Source organism: Sciurus carolinensis, chromosome 7, assembly GCF_902686445.1.
Source record: "Sciurus carolinensis chromosome 7, mSciCar1.2, whole genome shotgun sequence".
NCBI lineage: Eukaryota > Metazoa > Chordata > Mammalia > Rodentia > Sciuridae > Sciurus > Sciurus carolinensis.
In genome coordinates, this window is record NC_062219.1 from 120,148,257 (window position 1) to 120,170,370 (window position 22,114).

The window sequence follows — 22,114 nt, forward strand, 5'->3', positions numbered from 1 at the left end:
GATGATGTAGAGGAAAATGGGTTGGGAGCGGGTGGGGGACGGAAAGACAGTAGAATGAAACAGACAGTATTACCCTAAATATATGTATGATTACATGAATGGTGTGAATCTACATTGTGTACAACCATAGAAATGAAAAGTTGTACCCCATCTGTGTACAATGAATTAAAATGCAGTCTGTAAAAATAAAAATTTTTAATAAAAATAAATAAATAAAAAATTTAAAAACATTTAAAAAGGTCTAGGGATGTATCAGTGATAAAACACCCCTGGGTGCAATCATCGGTTTAAAAAAAAAAAAAAAAAGTCAGCATCTTAATGCAATAATGGCTTTTTTGTTGTTTCCATTGAAGTGTAATGTAGGCCAGTAACTCCAAGGAATTACTCAGAGATCCAGGCTCTCTGCCCTTAAGTAGGGGCGGTGGGGGTGGGCGAGGAAGGGGGGCTTGCTTCCAGCTGTGCAGATAAAGTAGAAGTTTGGGTGGAATGTTTTAAACCTGAAATGAAATAGATCACATCTGCAATTCTATTCACCAGAATTCAACCACATGGTTACACCTAGATGTACGAGGTCTGGGAAATGTCATCTTTCTGTGTGTTTAGGAGGAAAGTGAGACAGTTCAGTGAACAGAAATTTGACTCTCACATACTAGCTCTGTAAACTTGAATGGTTTATTTACAACTCCCTCACAATTTTCTCACTCATCAGGTGGACACAATAACCCACATACAGTATTAAATAAAGCACATTGTATTAAATGAATCACATTATGTATATATATCACAGGACCTGGAACAGAGTAAATCTTGAACTGTTGTTATTAGTAGCTCATAACTTATGTCTCTTTACTGTCTTAATTATATCAGTTTCTGGAGACTATTCATGCCAAGCCTTTCCATGTGCTTCTTACTCTCTGCAGATTTGTAATGCAGATTTGTTTCATCAAAACGAAAGATCAAGACCATGGAGCAAGGTCCACGTAGTAAGACGTAGAGTGAAGAGCAGTGGGTTACAGGGTGTCATTTTGTCAAATATGCCTTAATGCGGAGACTCGGGAATGGTGGAGGCACCCCAGGACCCTCTGGGCTTGTTGCGATGGCCCCTCTTGTTGTTCTTAACAACAGGTGTTGGCAAACATCCAACATAGCTAGCTAAAGAGTCTATTTTTTAATATTTATTTTAGTTGTGGATGGATACAATGCCTTTAATTTATTTATTTTTATGTGGTGCTGAGGATCGAACCCAGTGCTTCACATGTGCTAGGCAAGCACTCTAACACTGAGCTACAACCCCAGTCCCAAAGAGTCTATTCTTTACTCTCTGGAATTTAAAGGAAGAGGTCAGTGTAGCCTCCAGGGGAAGTGAGGGGTGGCAACTGTTCAGAGCTTACAACCTGCCCCACACTCAATGCCACAGTAGATTGAGGTGGCCCAATTAAGGTCTGGCCACAAAGGTTCAGCTAGGGACACCCTGGGCTTCCTGCTAACCTGGAAAACAGAATACATGGGTTCATGAGCAGCATATAGGGTGAACTCTTCCAAAGGTCACTCATCAGCATTTCTTTTCTGCTGGATAGAAATGTCTCTTTCAGGCTGGAATTTGGGGCCTGTAGCCTGCCTACCTTATTCTCTTTCCTATATACAACCAAAATGTGATCAGTCCACCAATACAGGGTTGTTTGATTTTCTAGTTTGTAGTCAGAGTTGAGAAGTACAGTAAATTTGGCAATGATGGTAAAGCCACATTAATCCTCTTATATATTTACTAAGTAAAAATTGCATGAGATCATTTGTTTTTGTAGTAGTTCCCAAAAGACCAGGCTAAAAAATCAAAATGTAACCAGGCCTGGTGGGGCGCGCCTGTAATCCCTGTGACTCAGGAAGCTGAAGCAGGAGGGTTGCAAGTTCAAGGTCAGCTTCAACAATTTGGTGAGACCTCAGCAACTTAGTGATACCTTGTCTCAAAATAAAAAATAAAAAGGACTGGGAATGTAGTTCACTGGTAAAGTGCTCCTAGGTAAATTCCAGTAAATCCCTGGTACAAAAAAAAAAAAAAAAAGGAGGAGGAGGAGGAGAAGAAGAAGTCCTCCTGGCATCTCTGGTGATTATTTGCAAGTCCCAGACTTGGTGGCTCAAATCAACATGAGTATGTTCAGAGCTCCTCTCCCTCCGTGTAAGACCAAAGTCCAGACAGCCTCTGCTTTTGATCAATGTTAGGCCCTGCTATTTTGTCCCATGATCCCAAATGTGAAACACCTGTAAAAAACTTAAATTGTCTAACAGATATGCCACTTATGGTCACTTTGAAATAAGTGTCATGTTTTTAGTGTTCTATTCTTTTGAGAAAAGTAATAGATGAATGATTAGAGCTTTCGAAAAAAATAAATTTTTTTCATGCCTATGAAAATAAACCTATAAAGGGTATATATGCTCTAGGTTATAAGTTCCAACCCATTTTAATACACTTGTGTTGATTTTCTTGAAATATTCACAGAACTGAAAACTTGGGACTTAATGGGTTTTCATTGTGCTGTGTTTGTTGACTGACTCTGACCTCTTGGACTCTGGATGTTACTTGTCTCAATTTTTGGTCCCATTCCATTTCCCTCTTACTCTTGTGATCTCTGTGGATTTGACTCCCTTCTGGTGTCTGCCAGATCCCGAGAAGTCCTGTTTTCTTGCCACTGACCAGAATTTCTGTAAAGGAGGTTCGGAGGCTCAGTCTCTTTGAGAGGTGTTTAAGCAGATCTCCCTGGGTTACCCAATCCCATGAAGCATCTCTTACTGTGTTTCACATAAGTGGTACCTCCTGGAATTGTAACTCCTGGGGACACTGAAATTCAGGAAGTTACTATGAAGCTGCGTTTGCCTAGCACTATTTTTATGTAAAAAATGTGTTTATTTGGTGGATTTGGGAGCTTATGCTGTTCACATGGAGCCATCAATAATACCCACCATGACCAGGCTTGAAAATAAATATGTGGAGAAAATTTAAAATCAAATATTGTCACAGGCCAGGCCAGAATTTCCTCCAAAAGTTTTAGGGAATCTGACAATCACTGCAAAAGGAAGCCTGTAATGCCAACAAGAGGGTTAGGGAGCGGGAGCCCGGCAGGAGGATGACAAGTTTAAGGTCAGCCAGCATCACTTAACCAGACCCTCTCTCAAAATAAAAAAAAAGTAAAGGGAATGGGGATGTAGCTCAGTGTTAGTATACCCCTGGGTTCATTCCCAATATCAAAAAAAGAGGGGGCCGAGCATATTCCTCGGTGGGGTTCAAAGTTCAATTCCCAGTACCAAAACTGAAAAAAAAAAAAAAAAAAAAAAAAAAACACAAAGGTTGTGGCAATGTGAAGTTACCACCAGCATCTTTTAAAATGTCAAGAAGTAATATAACAGAAGTGAGACTAAAAGGAAAACTCCAGAAGGTAAGAAAAAATTAGGAAGAACTTGCCAGAAGCAATATCTACATGTTAGAGCACCTAATCCCTCTCTATTGGTTCTGGGAATGATGGTTCATGAAATCTTGTTGGTAAAAAGAATGAAACACAGGGCTGTGAGTCAGGTGGTCCAAGTTCATATTCTGTCCTCCAAGTTATGTAACGCTGTTACATAACTTTCCCAGTGAGTCTCCAGGTCTATGAAATAGTGACCCAGACCATCCCCCAGGCTGTCATGAGACCCAAATGTGATAAAAAGCAGAGTAAGTGGTTCGATTTGCTTAGGTATTTTAAGTTTCCATTAGCCAAAAAGCTTCTGGGCTTCTTGGAATTTCCTCTAAAAATTTTAGGGAACCTGACAATCATGCAACCAACCAATTTTGTTCTAACTTCCCCCTTCTTATTCCTGACATTTATCTGTGTCCAGAATGTCCTTAAAGTCCCTTTTCATAGTGCAAATCCCCCTGGGAAGAAGACAACACTTGACTCTTTTCCAGGTAACGCCCTGCCTGTGACATTGCCATCAATGCTCTGAGCTGGATTGGGGTGTGGGGTGGGCCCATGGAAGGAAGGGAGGACCAGCTGGAGGCCCAAGCTCTGCAAAGACACCAAACAATCTGCTTCTCAATTTGCTGAGAAAAAAGTCTGGCAGGACTGAGCCATATTTCAACAATTTTGTTGTGTTACGGAAATAAAACAATCAAAATGGAGTAGCACTGGTTGGAAGCACTTAAAATGGAGTCAGGAGGTCATTGTTCATTGAATCTCAGACTCGTCTGCCTCTGAAACTTTGAACTGGGATGCAGACACACCCACCAGCCGTACCACCACCCATGCAAGTTGACCTTTGAGATATTGCTGACAGTCTGTATAGTAAACCCTTTTCCCCAAACTACCCAGAGACAGAGATCACACCCAATTCCTTTCTTAAGAAACATTTTAATTTCTGTTACCACCAATCATAATTCTTGACTAACAAATGATGTAATTTTCAACCCCTTTGTGGTTTAAAGCTATAAATACACTCCATTTGTAAAACCATGGAGTGCATTTTAAAGATTGCTCAAATCTGTATTTTTCTAGGTTGGTATTGTATCTAGTACCAAATAAATGTAATTTTCTTTGTTAGACTTGGTTGACTTTATTCTTGGTTGACAACTGTATGTGCCAATTCCTATTCAAAGAATTGGCATTGTTTTCCTTTCTGGTGATATGTATATGTTCTGCTGAATGTATGTATACACACATATGTATGTATGTATGTATCTATATATCTATCTCTATGTATCTCTGTATCTGGAACATTTTCAGAATGCTGGAAGGCTCACATCTTCCCAGATAAGTAACAGTCCGACCTCTATCAGCAGAGCTGAGTTTTATTAAGCATATAAATGGATCATACAGAATGTGCTCTTTTTGTGTTGATCTTTCTCATTTTAATTTTTTTTCCAGATGGGGTCTTGCTATGTCGCCTAGAATATGAGAATGCCAGACTTAAGCAATCCTCCTGCCTCAGTCTCCTGAGTAGCTGGGACTATTGGCATGTGCCACCACATTCAGTTTTATGTTGGACTTTTAATCTTTCAACCTATGTCTACAAATTTCATCCATGTTGTTACACATAATAGTAATTCATATTTGTATTTATTATTCTGTTGTAAAAACAATATTATACTTTCCACTGTTGATTGGCCTTTATACTGTCTCCAGGTTTTGGTTATTATGAACAACCCTGTTTAGATATTTCTGTTGGCGAATAAAAACAATCACTTCTATTAAGTATATTCATAGTAGAAGCCAGGTGTGGTGGTGCATGTCTGTAATCCTAGCAATTTGGGAGACTGAGGCAGGAGAATTTCAAGCTTGAGGTCAGCCTCAACAATTTAGGGAAGCCCTAAGTAAATTAGTGAGACCCTCTTTCAAAATAAAAAATAAAAGGGGTTGGGGATATAGCTTAGCTGTAAAGCTTCCCTGAATTCAATTCCCAGTACCAATAATAATAATTATTATTATTATTAATAATAATAAAATAAACATATAAAAAGGGCTGGGGATGTAACTCAGTGGTAAAGTGCCCCTGGGTTCAATACCCAGTAACCCCCCGAAAAATATTATATACATAGGAGAGAAATTGCTGGATAGGGGTAGATATGGGTTTAACTTTAATACAGTAAAGCAATTTTTCAAGGTGGTTGGAAAAACCATCCAACTTATTCCCACCAGAAATGGATCAGAGTTCCAGTTGCTCTATAACCTTGTCAATATTCAATATCGTCAGTCTATTAAACTTTTGCCATTCTCAAGGGTATTTATCTCATTGTGTATCTAATTTTCAATAAGAAACTGAAAATGCACATAGGTTTATTGGAAAGTTTGGATATATTCTTTAGTGAAGTGTCAAATTCTCCTGCACATTTAACCATTGGGTTATCTGTCTTTAACCTTGTAGTTTGGTAAAGTACATATGAATATATATGTAAACTTATATGTGTATATATACAAATAAATGTATATATACATATATGTGTATATGTCTATTTGAATGAGTCTGGGGGTTTCTTCTATGTCCCATGTGGATGTGGAAAAGGTTAACTACTGGAGGACGATGTTGGCTATAAATCAATTACCCATAAATTTATCTTATCAATAAACACACAAGAGCCAATACTCTTTTTAAATGAGAGGGGGTGTGACAGGTCTGGCCATACCAGCTCTGGCCTCTAACAACATGGAGTAGCCCAACTCTCTTTTATTCAGTCACACAGGTAAAGGGGCCCAGCATGGGAGGGGCTTCATCTGTGATGAACAGGATGGGGCGGAGTTAGGGGAGCCATCTGCCCAGGGAAGCTATCACAGAACCAGACAGGGAACCACTCCCACACAGAGCCACATACTTCTGGGCAATCTGGGACAGTCCTCTGTGGTAGCCGGTTCCTAGAAGTCAGACCTCTGTGTGCCTTGGCTCAACCTAGTCTGATTCTGCTAGTTAAGGATGGCTCCCCACAGGTGAGTCCTGTATTAGATGTGTATGTTGTGAGTATATTTTGCAAGTCTGTAACTCACCTTTTTCTCTTTCAATCCCTGCCTCCCTCTCAAGTGAAGCAGTTCCTGGAATAATCATGTGTGACCTGATCATTTTTCTCCCACGTCCTCTGACTCTATTAGATGGTGAGATAACAATTAGGAAAACCCAACTCAAACTGTTTCTCCTATTCTACATTCACAACATAGACCACTTCTGACACCAGAGGTGTCACATACCAAGCAAGCAAGCAATTCTCCAAAAGACACCAGTTAGGTGTCCTCTAAGTCAATTCCAGTATCACATATTTGGAGGTAGAGTCAGGTACTGTTAGCCTCTCAGCAAGACAGGTTTGGAGGCAAGTTCCTACATTAATGCACAAAATGTCTCTTCTTTTGTTTCAGCTAAAACTTTTTGGAGAAACTCACAAAGAATCAGCCATGATGTCCAAGAAAACTGAGTCACTCTTAAGTTTTTCTTTTAGGTTCCTAGAGAAAACTTGGATCGTAATAATATTTAATTGTCCAAGCTTGCCTCTTCATGTATTCGTGTCTGCCATTTTTAAAAAATATTTTCTTAGATGTTGATAGACCTTTATTTTATTCATTTATTTTATGTGGTGCTGAGGATCAAACCTAGCACCTCACACATGCTAGGCAAGTGTTCTACCACTGAGTCACAACCTCAGCCCTCCTGTATGCCATTTTGAACTTTTATCCTGTGTTCTATGACCTTGAACTGAGCATATCCCGAAAACCAGGAATGAATCCACTATGTTCATTATTATTATTATTATTATTATTATTATTATTATTATTATATATGTTAGGGGTCGCTGGCTCAGTTGTGGCTCACCAGTAGCTCCCAGAAAAAACGCTCCGCAGATACGAGATCTCACGCAAAGGACTTTATTTATGGGGATGGATAAGGTCCCATCGGGATGGAAAAAAGAAAAAAGAAGAAGAAATGGTGAACAGCTTCTGCCAGATATTGGGATTTTGCGGGCTGGGAGGAACCAATCACGGAGGAGAATTCTTGCAGACTGACTGATGGACCAATAACATGTTAGGACATAACGTGGGAGGCAGGAAGATGAGGGCAGCTAAGCCGGAAATTCCTGTAATGTAAGAGCGGGTAGAACGCAGACTGACAGGTGATGGGGAGGCCGGAAATTCCTGTAACGGGAGAGAAGGGCTTTATACCTTACAATATATCTGGGATTGAACCCAGGGTCTCACTCACACATTCTAGACAAGCTAGACAAGCACTCTACCACTGAGGTACACCCCAGCCACCCTTCCTGCTTTTATTTTTTTGTGGTGCTGGGTATTGTGAATGCTAGGCAAGCACTCTACCAACTGAGCTGTATCCCCAGCCCTATTTATTTATTGTTTGAGACAGGATTTTATTAAATTGCTTAGGCTGGCCTGGAATTTACCTGACTCCCAAGTAGCTGGGATTGCAATGCCTGGCCCACCAGGCCCAGCTCCACCATCCTTCTTTCTTGAACTACAACCCTGATCTGAGCAAGCTCAGAAATGTACATCCCAAACTGATCATGCTCAGGAATGTGCCCACCCCTAAAGGGAGTATGTATATAGTCCCAGAATAAAATTCCCACACTTCCTTTGTTGGTGAGGGCAGTGCTTTGTAAATAACTGATTCTTTTCTTACTTCAGGTAATAAATCTTTCTCCATTCTTTTATCTTGTGATAGTGCTTTTTGGCTTCACACTCACCAAGATGAAAAACCTTGGGGTTCAGTTACAATACCACAGGTTGAGGGCTCAGCTCCCAAGATCACCTCCCAAAACACACACTTCAGATGCAAGTTGTTTGAACGCTTCCAAACTCAGCAAAACATATCTACCAGTGTATTAGAAAGGATACAGATAAATAAACGTATAGAGTGAGACATGGAAGAATATCACAGGGCATGCCACCCTCCCAGGAACCACATAACTGCTATTAGGAAGCTCTTGGGACTCTGTCCTTTTGGGTTTTCATGGAGACTCCATTGCATACCTAATGCTAATAGACGGAGAAGGGAAATCTAGTAAGACCTGTCTGTTCAGATTTCTCTTGGATATTGGGAAGACCCCTTATAAAATGAGAAACCATTCATTCATTCATTCATTCGTTCATTCATTTTGCAGTACTGGGGATTGAACCCAGGGGTGCTCTACTGCTGAGTTACATCCAGTCCTTTTTATTTTTTGGACAGTCTTGCTAAGTTGTCCAGGCTGACTTTAAACTTTTAATTCTCCTGCCTCAACCTTCCAAGTAGCTGAAATTACTGGAGTGAACCACTGCACCTGGCTCCAAAATGAAAAATCTAATTGAGATGGGATAGGAGAAATAAAATAGGAGCCAGCCACAGTGGTGCACACCTGTAATCCCAAGGACTCGAGAGGCTGAGGCAGGGGGATTGCAAATTTGAAGCCAGACTTAGTAAATTATTGAGGTCCTAAGCAATTTAGTGAGACCCTGTCTTAAAATAAAAAATAAAAGGGGCTGGGGATGTGGCTCTGTGGTTAAGCACCCCCAGATTCAATTCCCAGTATTGGAAGGAGGGGGCAAAAAAAAAGGAAAGGAGACATAAAGAAAAGACAAGGAAATAAATTTTTAATTTAGAAGTGCTGCATACTGCTGGGCATGGCAGTGCACACCTGAACCAGATGACTTGGGAGGCTGAGGCAGGAGCATTGCAAGTTTGAGGTCAGTCTGGGCAACTTAATGAGATCCTATATCAAAATTGAAAAATAAGGGCTGGGGAGATAGCTCAGCTGGTAGAGTGCTTGTCTCACAAGCACAAAGCCCTGAGTTCGATCCCCAGTACCACAAAAAAAAAAAAAAAAAAATTGAAAAATAAGCCAGGTGCAGGTACTACACACCAGTAATCCCAGTGGCTCAGGAGGCTGAGGCAGGAGGATCTCAAGTTCAAAGCCAGTCTCAGCAATTTAGGGAGACCCTGTCTCTTAAAAAAAAAAAAAAAAAAAAAAAAAAAAAAAAAAAAAAAAAGGGGGCTAGGAGGCTGGGAAGATAGCTCAGTCAGTAGAGTGCTTACCTTGCAAGCACATAGGCCCTGGGTTCAATCCCCAGCACCAAAAAAAGAGAGAGAGAGAGAGAGAGAAAGGGCTGGGGATGGGCTGTAGCTCAGTGTAGAGTGCCCTTGGGTTCAATCCGCCGTAACAAGAGAAAAAAAATTTCATTTCCTTTTCCAGGTTTGTCGCCTCCCAAGTCAATCTCTCTGCAAGACCTGTCACTCCCAAATTTGCTCATAATATTTAACTTGTACATAGTTGATTAGCCCACTAATAAATAGATTAAGCAGAGATATGATATTCTCCCAGTGTTATCTTTTGATCAGATAATGAAGAACATGTCAACCTAAGGATCCTGAGAATGACCAACCCACCATAAACTATCGTGTGATTACCAGACTGATGTCATCCCTACACACCCTCCCACACCCACCCTTCACCAAATTTCCTTTAAAAGAGGCAGAGGGAACTGCCCAAAACATGCTCCCCCACCCCGCTTGGAAATAGTCTGCATTCTCCCTTGATTGTGTATTTGCTTTCCTAAGCAAATTTTTGTCTATGCCTTTGACTGACACATACTGAAATTCTTTTCCATTATGTAAGCAAGGGACCCCACTGTTCCCCCCTCTATCCCAGAACTCCTTGGGACTCTCTTCCAGAGACATCTCTTCTCTAGTGACATTATCGTCAACTATCAGGGAAGGCAGGTGAGAGAAAGGCAGAGGGTATTTTGGTTTTGGTTTTCCTTGTACTAGGGTTAAACCCAGAGCTCAGGAGTGCATGCTAGCCAAGCACTCTGCCCCTGAGCTACAGCCTCAGCCTTTCGGCAGAGTTTTTATGACCCAGGTTAGGAAGAAAAAGTCTGGTTTCTTGGAGAAAGAGAGATTAGCCAGAAACTGTAAACAAAAAACAAAAATAGCCGGACATGGTGGCACATGCCTGTAATCCTAGCTGCTCAGAAGGCTGAGGCAGAAGGATTGCAAGTTCAAAGCCAGCCTCAGCAACTCCTCAAGGCCCTAAGTAAATCAACGAGACCCTGTCTCTAAATAAAAAATAAAAAAGGTCTGAGAATGTGGCTCAGTGGTTAAGCACACCTGGGTTCAATCCCCGGTACCAAAGGGGGTGTCACAGTGGGTATGACAAGAATGTTTTTGTGTTCAATTTACAAATACTAACAATCAAACTAAACTAAATATTATCTGAAAATTCTGAGAAATTAGGAGGAAAAAAAAAAAGATAAAACCCAAATTCCTAAACAGGTTCATTTCAATTAGTGTGAGGAAGAAGTTCTCTCCATTAAGCTTTACATCCTTTAATCCTCTAATTCTTGTAAAAAGTACTGGAAGTAATCTACTGCTAACCACTCAGTTACTTGTCTGTTTTTTCTGTCTTCCTGTTCTGCCTAAAGTAACTTTGAAATGACCAATCCACTTAATTCTTTGTTTCTGTTTTTTTTTCACCCTGTCTGTAAAACCAAGCTTTTCTGTTCAGCCTATAACGCTTTTTTACAGAATAAAATGTTGCCTGATTCTAGAATAGAAAATAGAGCCAATTATAATCTTTAAACCAAACTGTTGTGATTTTGTCCTCTGACAACAGACCATCAAAAAGAAAGTAATCATGTATAATGTTACTGTCCAGAGATTTAATCTTTATAACATTGTGATGCATATTCTAGGATTTATAAATATTTATACACATACTTTTTTTTTAATCAAAAGAAACAGAATGATATTGTACTTGTTTAAAAAATTGTTTTTGTCTGTGCTGGTGATTGAATGCAGGAGTGCTTTACCATTGAGTTACATCTCAGTTCTTTTTATTTTTTAATTTTGAGATAGGGTCTCACTAAGTTGCTGAGTCTGGCTTCAAACTTACAATCCTCCTGTGTCAGCCTCCCAAGTTGCTGGGATTTTAGATGCGCACCATCACTCATGGCTGTACGTAATTTTTACTTAAACTTTTGAAACCCAATATTTTATATAAATATCATTAAATACTCATCTTCATGACTTTTATTCACTTTGTTTTTTTTTTTCTTTCTTCTTCTTCTTTTCTTTCTTTATTTTTTGGCAGTATTGAAGATTAAACCCAGGATCTTCCAGGATCTTGCAAATGCTAGGCAAGCACTTATCCTCCAAACTTTTAATGATTGTATAATATTCCATCTAACTCTGGCCCTTTTTTATATTTTATTTAGAGACAGGGTCTTGCTAAGGTGCTGAGGCTGCTTTGAACTCTCGATTGTCCTGCCTCAGCCTCCTGAGTCCCTGGGATTACAGGCATGTGCCACTGCACCCAGTTTAGGGGTCTTTTTTTGGGGGGGGGGCTACCGGGGATTGAACTCAGGGGCACTTGACCACTGAGCCATATCCCCAGCCCCATTTTGTATTTGATTTAGAGACAGGGTCTCACTGAGTTGCTTGGCAACTTGCTTTTGCTGAGGCTGGCTTTGAACTCTCTGTCCTCCTGCCTCAGCCTCCCAAGCCGCTAGGGCCTTAGGGGTCTCTTTTGATTGAGGATTATTGGAGGAATCCACCAAGGCAATGGTATATCCAGTGCAAGAATTTCAGGCCCAGATATGCTTCTGCCTCCATGGCCCTGAGAAAATCACTGAACATTTTCCACCCTGAGGTTTTCCATGTTAGAACATCAGAGCAGACAATTACTGGAGTTTGTTCCAACTCCATGTCTGAGAGTTCACTCAGAACACAGACTGTTGCTATGGATCTTTTCCTTCTTTAGTGTTTTTGCTGACTTGCTTGTGATCCAAATGATCTAGTAGGTCAGAATAAACAAGTATACATAACAAAACTCCTTGGGGAACTATGCGGCAAGGTAGTCATGTCCTTGGAGCAGAATGACTGTAGGGGATACACAGCACAGTTTTGCTTAAAAGCAGTTGTGGCTGTGTGACCTTAAGGGGTTTCCCCAGGGAGGAGCTAAGAGATGAATACACTTTTTATCAGAAGAATGTTGTTTTGGACAGTTAAGGACTTTTGAGGGGAGAAAGGACTATTATATTTAACTCTTAAAAACTGGGAGAAAAGGGGCTGGGCACAGTGGTATCCGCCTGTAATCCCAGTGGCTTGGGAGGCTGAGACAGGAGGATCGCAGTTCAAAGACAGCCTCGGCAACTTAGTGAGTCCCTAAGCAACTCGGCAAGACCCTGTCTTTAGATAAAATATAAAAAAGAGCTGGGATGTGGTTCAGTGGTTAAGTGCCCCTGGATTCAATCTCCAGCACCAAAACAAACAAACAAAAAACTGTGAAAAAAAAAACCCAAATAAAAAAGATAGTATCTTTCATAGTATTAAAGGTAGAAGCATAAAGTATTTCAAAACCCAATCAAGAGAGTTGAACAGAGGAAATAATATCACAAGAATAATACTTAGAAATATCCCTTAGAATTACTGGGATGAAAGTCAAGAGTCTGATCTGGAAAGTGAGTGTCAGAAGTCTGAGGGTGGTTGGTGCTTATTAGTTCACTACCTCACTGTGGACCAATCACCTCTTTGAGCCTGTGTCTTTATCTGTAAAATGAGAAAATGATAGCCTCTCCTAAGACGATTAGGTGAGATAAGTGGCTTGAAGCGAGTTAAGTACTTAGCTACTCCTCCACGTAGTATACACTTGTTAAATAAAAATTACAAGAGGCTGTTGTTTTGGATTGATCTCCTGCACTGGGCCCCAATAGACCAGACTAAAAACCAAATGGAGTCACTGATGCCAAAGTTCCATGTCCCCAAACTGAAACTAAGTTGTTACCCAACCTTCTTAGAAATCAGGGAGAGAGCCTGGTGTGTAGGTGCACACCGGTAATCCCAATGGAATAGGAGGCTGAGGCAGGAGGATCATAAGTTCAAAGTCAGCCTCAGCAATTTATCAAGATCCTAAAAAATATTGAGACCCTGTCTCTAAACAAAAAATAAAAAAGGGCTGGGGATGAGGGATGAATCCCCAGTACCCACAAAAAAAAAAAAAAAAAAAAAAATCAGGGAGAATAGGCAAAATTTCCAAATAGGCTAGTTTCAATTGACATGATAATAAAGTTCCCTTTACTTTAATCCATACAAATAAAAAGTAATTTGACATAACCTGCTGTTAACCGTTTTTCTGTTGTTCTTACAAGAAAAGTAACTTTAAAAAGATTTCATCACATTTATTAAAGATAATCTTGTATAGTTTATAAAAATACTGCCCTGTATACACAAAAATTTCCCAATAATGATAATTAAAAATAACTACTCCCACCCCCCTCATCTCCACATCAGTATTTGATCTAGATTGGCTTGATTTTTGAGGTGTAATCCAATAAGACTGAAGACCAAACAGGAGGTCCTGGACATGGTAATAAAATTCTTGTAAATCTTCTGGATCCTTGGATTAATTGGCTTCAAGAAGGGACCGATCTTCAATGTTGTGCAAGAAATGTGTTCATCTCCAATGATGATTTCAAGCTCCTGCTGACCTACTGGGTCAGCTGGAGGCCACAGATCATCATCCTCTTTGGTAATTTCATCATCATCGATTATTCTCCGCAGTTCCTCTGTCGCACTTCTGTGTACCTAAGCCTCTTTTCTAATCATGACATCGTTTTTGTAATAGCTATTGTTGGCATATTCAATTTCCCATCCTGTCAGGTCAGAAATTCAAACTGCAGGAACTTGTGGCTGAACTTGCCTTGGTGACCCATGTAGTAACACAGATCAAAGTTATTCTCCATGGCTTCTGAGAGGTAACCAAGACCAAACTGTAGAAGCAAACCACACTGCTGCAGTCTGCAACTGATACAAGGAAAGTTACAGAAATGACCAATCTCTCTTTTGTTCTTTGTTTCTGCTTTCTTCAACTTTTGTCTATAAGCCAACCTCTTCTACTCAGCCCATAGAAGCACTTCTTCTTTTATGAAATGAAGTATTGCCCAATTCTAAATAGCAAATAAAGTCAATTAAGATCTTTAACTAAATGGTTATAATTTCATCTTTAGACACATTCAGCTTTTTTTCTTTTTTCTTTTTCTTTTTTTGGTACCAAGGATTGAACCCACAGGCACTTAACCACTGAGCCACATCCCCAACCCTTTTAATTTTTTATTTTGAGACAGAGTCCTACTAAGTTACTTAGGGCCTCACTGAGTTACTGAAACTAAGCTTGAACTTGAGATCCTCCTGCCTCAGCCTCCCAAGCCATTGTGATCACAGGTGTACGTCATCACTGTACCCAGTTCTTTTTTTCTTTTGGAACTAAAAAATGGAAATAAAACTCACACATTCTGTAACATTTAACATTTTTAAAAAATATCCTTATTTGTCAATGGATCTTTTATTTAATTAATTTAAATGCGGTGCTGAGGATTGAACCTAGGGCCTCACACATGCCCGGCAAGCACTCTATCACTGAACTATAACTCCAGCCCACATTTGACATTTAACCAGTGGGTTTTCATATATAGACAAGATTGTGCAACCATCACCACTATCTAATTCTAGAACTATTTAGTTTTCATCACACAAAAAAGAAACCTTAGGGGTTAGGGTGTGGCTTAGTGGTAGAGCACTTGCCTGGCATGTGTGAGGCACATGGTTCAATCCTCAGCACCACATAAAAAATAAGTAAATAAAATGAAGGTATTGTGTCCACTTACAACAAAATATTTCAAAAAAGAAAGAAAGAAAAGAAAAAGAAAGAAAGAAAGAAACCCTGTACCCACTGCAGTCGCTCTACATTTTACATTTCCCCATTTCCCCAGCCCCTGCCATCCACAATCAACTTTCTATCTCTGTGGATTTGCCTGTTCTGGACATACAGATGCAATCTGTAATGTGGTCTTTCGGAGTAGGCTTCTTTCATAGTACAAAACACTTAATATTGCTGTTGTAGTTATTTCTAATTCCTGTGACTCAATTAGCATGAGAACCAAATGAACCAGACATGTTGGCACATGCTTGTAATTCCAGTGGCTGGGGAGGCTGAGGCAGGAGGATCCCAAGTTCAAAGTCAGTCTCAGCAACTTAGCGAGATCCTGTCTCAAAATCAAATATAAAATGGTCTGGGGATGTGGCTCAGTGATTAAGTGCCCCTGGGTTCAATTCCTAGCACCCCACTCCCCCCAAAAAAAACATCAAATGACATAATAGATTTGGAGTCCCTTTGTAATAAAGAAATTGCTACAGAAAATTAAGGATTGATAACCACTAAGCCGTATCCCCAGAACTTTTGCCCTCTTTTTACATTTTTTTTTTCTTTTTTGGTAGCAGGATTGAAGCCAGGGTTGCTTAACCACTTGCCACATTCCCAGCCCTTTTTTAGATTTTATTTAGAGACAGGATCTTGCTAAGTTGCTTAGGGTCTCCCTAAATTGCTGAGGCTGACTTTTGTTGGATATGGAAAATGACAAACCCCAAAATAATGTGGCCCAGGGAAAGGTAATGAAGGAAAAGGCAATACATTGATCCTTTCCCAATACATTCTTTCTCAGTGACAAGACAGGCTCCAGGAAGGAGATGGCTATCAAGTCTAAAGTGACAGTCTCTGGGAAGAAGCCAAAGCATTGATCCTTCCCTAAATAAATCCTTTCCCAGATACTGACCGCTGACCCCAGACCTCCTCCCATCTTGCCCAGTAAAACAGACCCCAAATTCCTGAGTTCCCAAACTGACACACTCATTAATTAAGTCACCTCTCAGTGTAACCTATATGAGCCCGAACTCCTCCTTTGACCAGTGGCTCATTTCCACCATGAAAGTGGGTCCATCAGAGGTGTGATTCCATTCCTGAATAAAGACTATGCTGATCCATGAAGTTTGCATCTGCCCTATCCTTTGGTGCCAACAGCTTTGAACTTGTGATCCTCCTGCCTTGGTCTCCCCAACTGTTGGGACCACTCATTTTTATTTTATTTATTTCTATTTTTATTTTTTGGTGCCAGTGATTGAACTCAGGGGAACTTGACCACTGACCCACACCTGCAGCCCTATTTTGTATTTGATTGAGAGATAGGGTCTCACTGAATTGCTTAGTGCCTTGCTTTTGCTGAGCCTGACTTTGAACTTGCAATCCTCCTGCCTTAGCCTCCTGAGCTGCTGGGATTACAGGAGTGGGCCGCTGCCCCCAGCTTTATTTTGTATTTTAGACAAGGTCTCACTAAGTTGCTTAGGACCTTGTTAAATTGCTGAGGCTGGCTTTGAACTTGCAATCCTCCTGCCTCAGCCTGTTAAGCCAATAGGATTAAAGTTGTATGCCACTGCTTTGACTCCTTTTAAAACATTTTTTGAGACAGGGTCTTGCTAAGTTGCTTAGGGCCTCACTAAGTTGCTGAGGCTGACCTCAAACTTACGGTCCTCCTGCCTCAGCCTCCTGAGTCTCTGGGATTACAGAAGTGCACCACCACACCTGGCTCATCCACAGAACTTCTCAGAGGGAAAATAAAATTAGAAACATGGTAGGATTCAAAATATTCTTCTATTACTCAAAAATAAATCACCCATTTGAAAAAGATTCAGTTAACTTTTCTCCTAAAGCTTTTTACTGGCTGGGTTAAGTTCTCTTCTTCATGATACCTGCCACTACTCTGTCTGAGTGTTTTTTTCCCAAAACCTTTGAGTTGTACTGTGCCTGGATGTGGAACACGGAGGCAGAGCTGTGGAGGACCTCAGAAGAAGTCGTCAGCCTTCCCCTAGAGGCCCAGTCATCCACAATGGTCTTTGCCCCACCTCAGACACATGCAGAAACCATTAACAGGTCTTCTAGAGGCAGATGTTACCTTTGATTTCAGAGTCTTATTATTACTCTTGTGTAATATGGCAAGACGCTTGGAGTCATTTTTTCATTTCGTATGTGTGGGTTATGACTCATCTGGGAATTTGCACTTTCAAATGGTCCTGCCTACATGCAGGTAATAATTTAACAACATGGAAAACCCTCGGGACCATTAGCTCAGATTCTAAATGACAAACCCTCTTCTCTTTACTCACAGAACTTTGTATTCTTCCAGAGAATTTCTTGAAGACTTAAGGTCTCAAAAGAGTCTTCTCTCCATTTCCTGTTTGATTTATCCTTCTCATCACGACTCATGGGTAACTTGACCTTTACTACGGTGTTACCACTGTGTGGCAATGTTGAGGGGTCTCCAGTTCTGGTCTGGGCTCCCTGGCTTTTTGTCAAGCAATTTGGGTGTGGGAAATTTAAGTATTTCCTAACAGAAACAAAAGTGGATTAGGAAGGAATGTTGAACTGCCTTTCATTGATGTGTGATACTAGACAATTCTCTACTTGACCCTCTAGTAGGCTACCCTCTTATTTAAAAAAAAAAATTCTTGAAATGTTTCAAGAAGCAGTAAGTAGGATGTGGTCATTGGATATGTGACATTGGGCAAGTTTCTAATCTCTGTAACTCAGATCAGACTATGTGTGCTTAATCCCAGCAATTTGGGAGGCTGAGACAGGAGGATTACATGTTCAAGGGAAGCCTGGGAAATTTAGTGAGATCCTGTCTCAAAATAAAATATAAAAAAGGGTTGGAGACGTAACTTAGTGGTAGAAGTCCCACAGGTTCGATCCCTAGTACCTCAAAAACAAACAAGCAAAAAACCCCCAGAAGAATAAAGGAAACATTTGGAAGTGTGGGATGTCTATGACCTTGCATATGGGATAGTATCAAAGTATTTGCAGTTGTTCAAACTCATCAGGTTGTATACATTGTATAGGTGCAATTCTTTGTATGTATCAATCGTACTTCAATAAAACCTTTTAAAATGGCATCAGACTGGTGTGAACCCTTCTGCTCCACTCTTCTTTCAACTTCATGGTATGAAAATTTACCCATGTTGCCACCTGGAGCTAGATCAGTCCATTTAATTGCTGTAGGTGTCTCATTCACAACTATATCATATTTATCTATCCTGTGGAATATTTAGTTTGCTTCCATGCTTTTGCTCTCATAAGCATTGTTGCAATGAGCGTGTGTGTGTGTGTGTGTGTGTGTGTGTGTGTGTGTGTATTTATTTATTGCCCCTGCTCCCAGGCACACATGTAAGAGTTTCCTAGAACAAGTACCTGGAAATGAAATTGGTGAGATGGAGGGGGAAATGCCTCTTCAACTTTTCTAGATATTGCTAAATCATAGCTGTGCCAAGTGGTGGTCCCAATTTTTTCTCTCTCAGTAGAGTATGAGCAGTCCTCTGACTACACTCTCAGCAACTCTGATTAGCCTTGTCGGTTTCTTTGTTTAGAGAAGGGCAATCAGCTTCTGTGATTATGTTGAATAATGGACTATCTGCAAAGTCTTCAGTGAACAAATGAACTATGTCTCGAAATGCGAGTGCCACTTCACTATGTGTTGGGCATCACGCCCCATGCTAACTTTCAGTTTATTTTTAATTTTTTTGCAGTATCGGTGACTGAACTCAGGGGAGTTCTACCACTGAGCTACATCTCCAATCCTTTTTTTTTTTTCTTACATTTTTAAAATTTTGAGACAAGGTCTCACTCACTTGCCCAGGCTGACCTTGAACTTGCCATCCTCCTAACTTAGCCTCCTGGGTAGGTGGGATTACAGGTGTGCACCACCATGTGCTGAGTTCCCACTAATTTTAGAAGGTAGGAGACAAGATTTAGAAGGGGTGACTTATCCGACCTCACTGTAGCTGACAGTGAGACAGAAGGGAAAGGGCAAATGTCCTTGGCCTTGGCTTATGCCCTGACAGTAATCCCAGGAGGCAGAGTGTTTTCTACCCTCAACCAGTGTCAGCTTTGCAACTTGAGGTCAGGATGTCCTATTGGTGTTCTCTCGAACAGCCCAGTAACTTATCTTTAGTACAGGGCAAAATGCTAGAGTTGAGTACAATTAACATTCCCACCCTGGCAGGTAAACAAGAAAACAAACTCCCTTCTGTCATTCAGGAAGCCAGTCTGATGTCGTCATCTCCTCCTCCTCCTCCTCCTCCTCCTCCTCCTCCTCCTCCTCCTCCTCCTCTTCTTCTTCTTCTTCTTCTTCTTCTTCTTCTTCTTCTTCTTCTTCTTCTTCTTCTTCTTCTTCTTCTTTTCTTTGTAGTTGTAGATGGACAGTATGCCTTTATTTTATTCATTTATTTTTATGTGGTGCGGAGGATCAACCCAGAGCCTCACATGTGCTTGGGAAGCGCTCTGCCACTGAGTCAACCCCAGCCCCTCTGACATCTTCTTGTTGAAGCTCTGTCTTCCTACCTAAGTGGAAATACCAATAAAAGCTTTGCCTGCGTGTTTGCTGGCCTGACTTTATTTGTTTTCCATTGCCATCAGGTCAAAAGATTCCAGTGTTGGGCCTCAGCGGGGCTGGGATTTGATATGAACTCAAGATTGACTTCAAGGTCCCTATAATTACCCATTGGTGAGTTACATGCCTAGTCTTTAAGAATGACATTAAGTTAACTCTCAGCAGTGATGCTAAATATCTAGTAGAGTGCCATCCAAAAATGAACCATATGGAGAGAGAATGTGGCGAGATATCATTTTAGAAAATCTTAAAGTGGTCAGTTATGGTTCACATGTCTATAATCCCAGCAATTAGGGAGGCTGAGGAAGGAGAATGGCAAGATCAAGGTCAACATCAGCAATTTAGTGAGATCCTGTCTGGAAAAAAAAAAAAAAGGAGGGGCGTGGCTGGGATATAGCTCAGTGGCAAAGTGCCCCTAGGGTCAATCCCCAGTATAAAAAAAAAAAAAAAAAAAAAAAAAAAACTACATGGTATGTGCTATGAATCATTGAAGGTTTTTTTTTTTCCTTTTCCTTTTATGGACCTCACACATGCTATCTCTGAGCCACACCTCCAGACTTTTTAAAATTTTATTTTGAAATAGGGTCTCACTAAGTTTTTAGACTAGCCTCCAATTTTCTCCCCTCCTGCCTCCTGAGTAGCTGGGGTTATAAGTTTGTAGTGCTGCACCCTGCTCACAGATTTTTAAATAAATTATAGAGAGCTTTGATATAAATTGAGAGAAATATCAGCCACAATCCCCTGGGACACAATATTAAAACTGGAACCTTATGCTGGATAAGGTGGTGCAGCCTGTAATCCCAGAAGTTCAGGAGGCTGAGGCAGGAAGATCAAAAGTTCAAAGCCAGCCTTAGCAGTTTAGCAAGGCTCTAAGCAACTTAGTAAGACCCTGTCTCAAAAAAAGAAAAAAATTAAAAGGCTGGGGATGTGGCTCAGTGGTTAAGCACCCCTGGGTTCAATCACCAATACTGAAAAAAAAAAAAAAAACCAAAAAACCAAAAACTGTTAACTTTCTAGTTGATTGTTTTTCAGTGAATTTATTGTTTTTTTTTTTTTTTTTTTTTTTCCTTTTTGGTGGTGGTTGTTGTTTGTTTTATTTTTCTATGTTTTGTTTCAAGGAAAGTTTGTGATATAGGAGAGGAAAATTTTTTCCTTTACCTTGTTAGTTCTTTGGGACCTGCACATGAAACTGGAAAAAAAAATCAGATTAATAGAAGAAAAAGCATGTGAATTTTATTCCATAGTGTGTGTGTGTGTGTGTGTGTGTGTGTGTATGTGTTTATTTATTTTTGGTGATTCTGGAGATCGAATCTCTGAGCTACATACCCAGTCCCTTTATTTATTTATTTATTTATTTATTTATTTATTTTGGGACAGGGTCTTGCTAAGTTTCCTAGACTGGTCTTGAACTTATGATCTTTATGTCTCAGTCACCCAAGTTGTGGGGATTCCAGGGGGGAGCCACCACATATGGATGATGTTAATATTTTTTTTATTATGTAAAGAAGAAAAAATTCCAAAGAAGTGGCTTGACTTGAGGGCTTATATACTATTTTAACAAAGAGCAATAAATTTGTGGGAAAGTGACCAGACCAAGGAAAAGAGGCTTAGGCTTCTAGAGATGGTAAATTGTAGGCAGGGGACTATGTGGCAGAAACAAATGGAGATGTTATTTTAGTGAGGTTTGCTTGTGCAGACTCAGTGTCAACACCTGGTCTGTAATGATGACTTCTCTTTAGATTCTGCCTAGTGCCAGGAGGCACCTTTGTCATAGGGAACTTATACTCTGTTTTTAGGCAGCAAGGGGGAAGGCCAGACACCCTTTCTGCCTGCATCTGTTCAATTGCCTTTAGGTCAAAATAATCAATATGTCAAAGTGCAATATTATGGGGTAGCATGCTCAGATCCCCTTCAGTAAGTCATCTTAGAACCTGAAGTGACAATAGCATTGATAAGAATTTACCCATCATGAGACATTTCTAAATGCCAGTTTGGGTAAGTGTTATACATATGTTAACAACTGTCTTTTTTTAAAATTTGAGATAAAACTCACATACCACAAAATTTACCCCTTTAAAGTGCATAATTCAAACTGTCTTTTTAGATGAGGAACTGAGAACTAAAATTTTGTGTACATGAAAGTTACAGAGCTCAGTGTCAGTTTAAAGTCTGGCAGTATGTTAATATGGGAGAGCGTGGGTGGGATGTATAGATAAAAGAAAATCTGGTGTCAGTCGATAATATTGAAGCTGGTGATGTACACATGGCAGTTCATTATATTATTCTGTCTACTCTTCATATCTTTGAAATTTCCCATAATAAAACACAAAAAACAGACTTTAAAAAATGGTCTA

The 22,114-nt window shown here is 40.2% G+C and overlaps 1 pseudogene; it reads right to left on the reverse strand.

The window, feature by feature from the left end:
- Window positions 1-13,764: 13,764 nt before the first annotated feature.
- On the reverse strand, window positions 13,765-14,231 carry LOC124989314 (protein mago nashi homolog; annotated as a pseudogene).
- Between the last annotated feature and the right edge of the window lie 7,883 nt (window positions 14,232-22,114).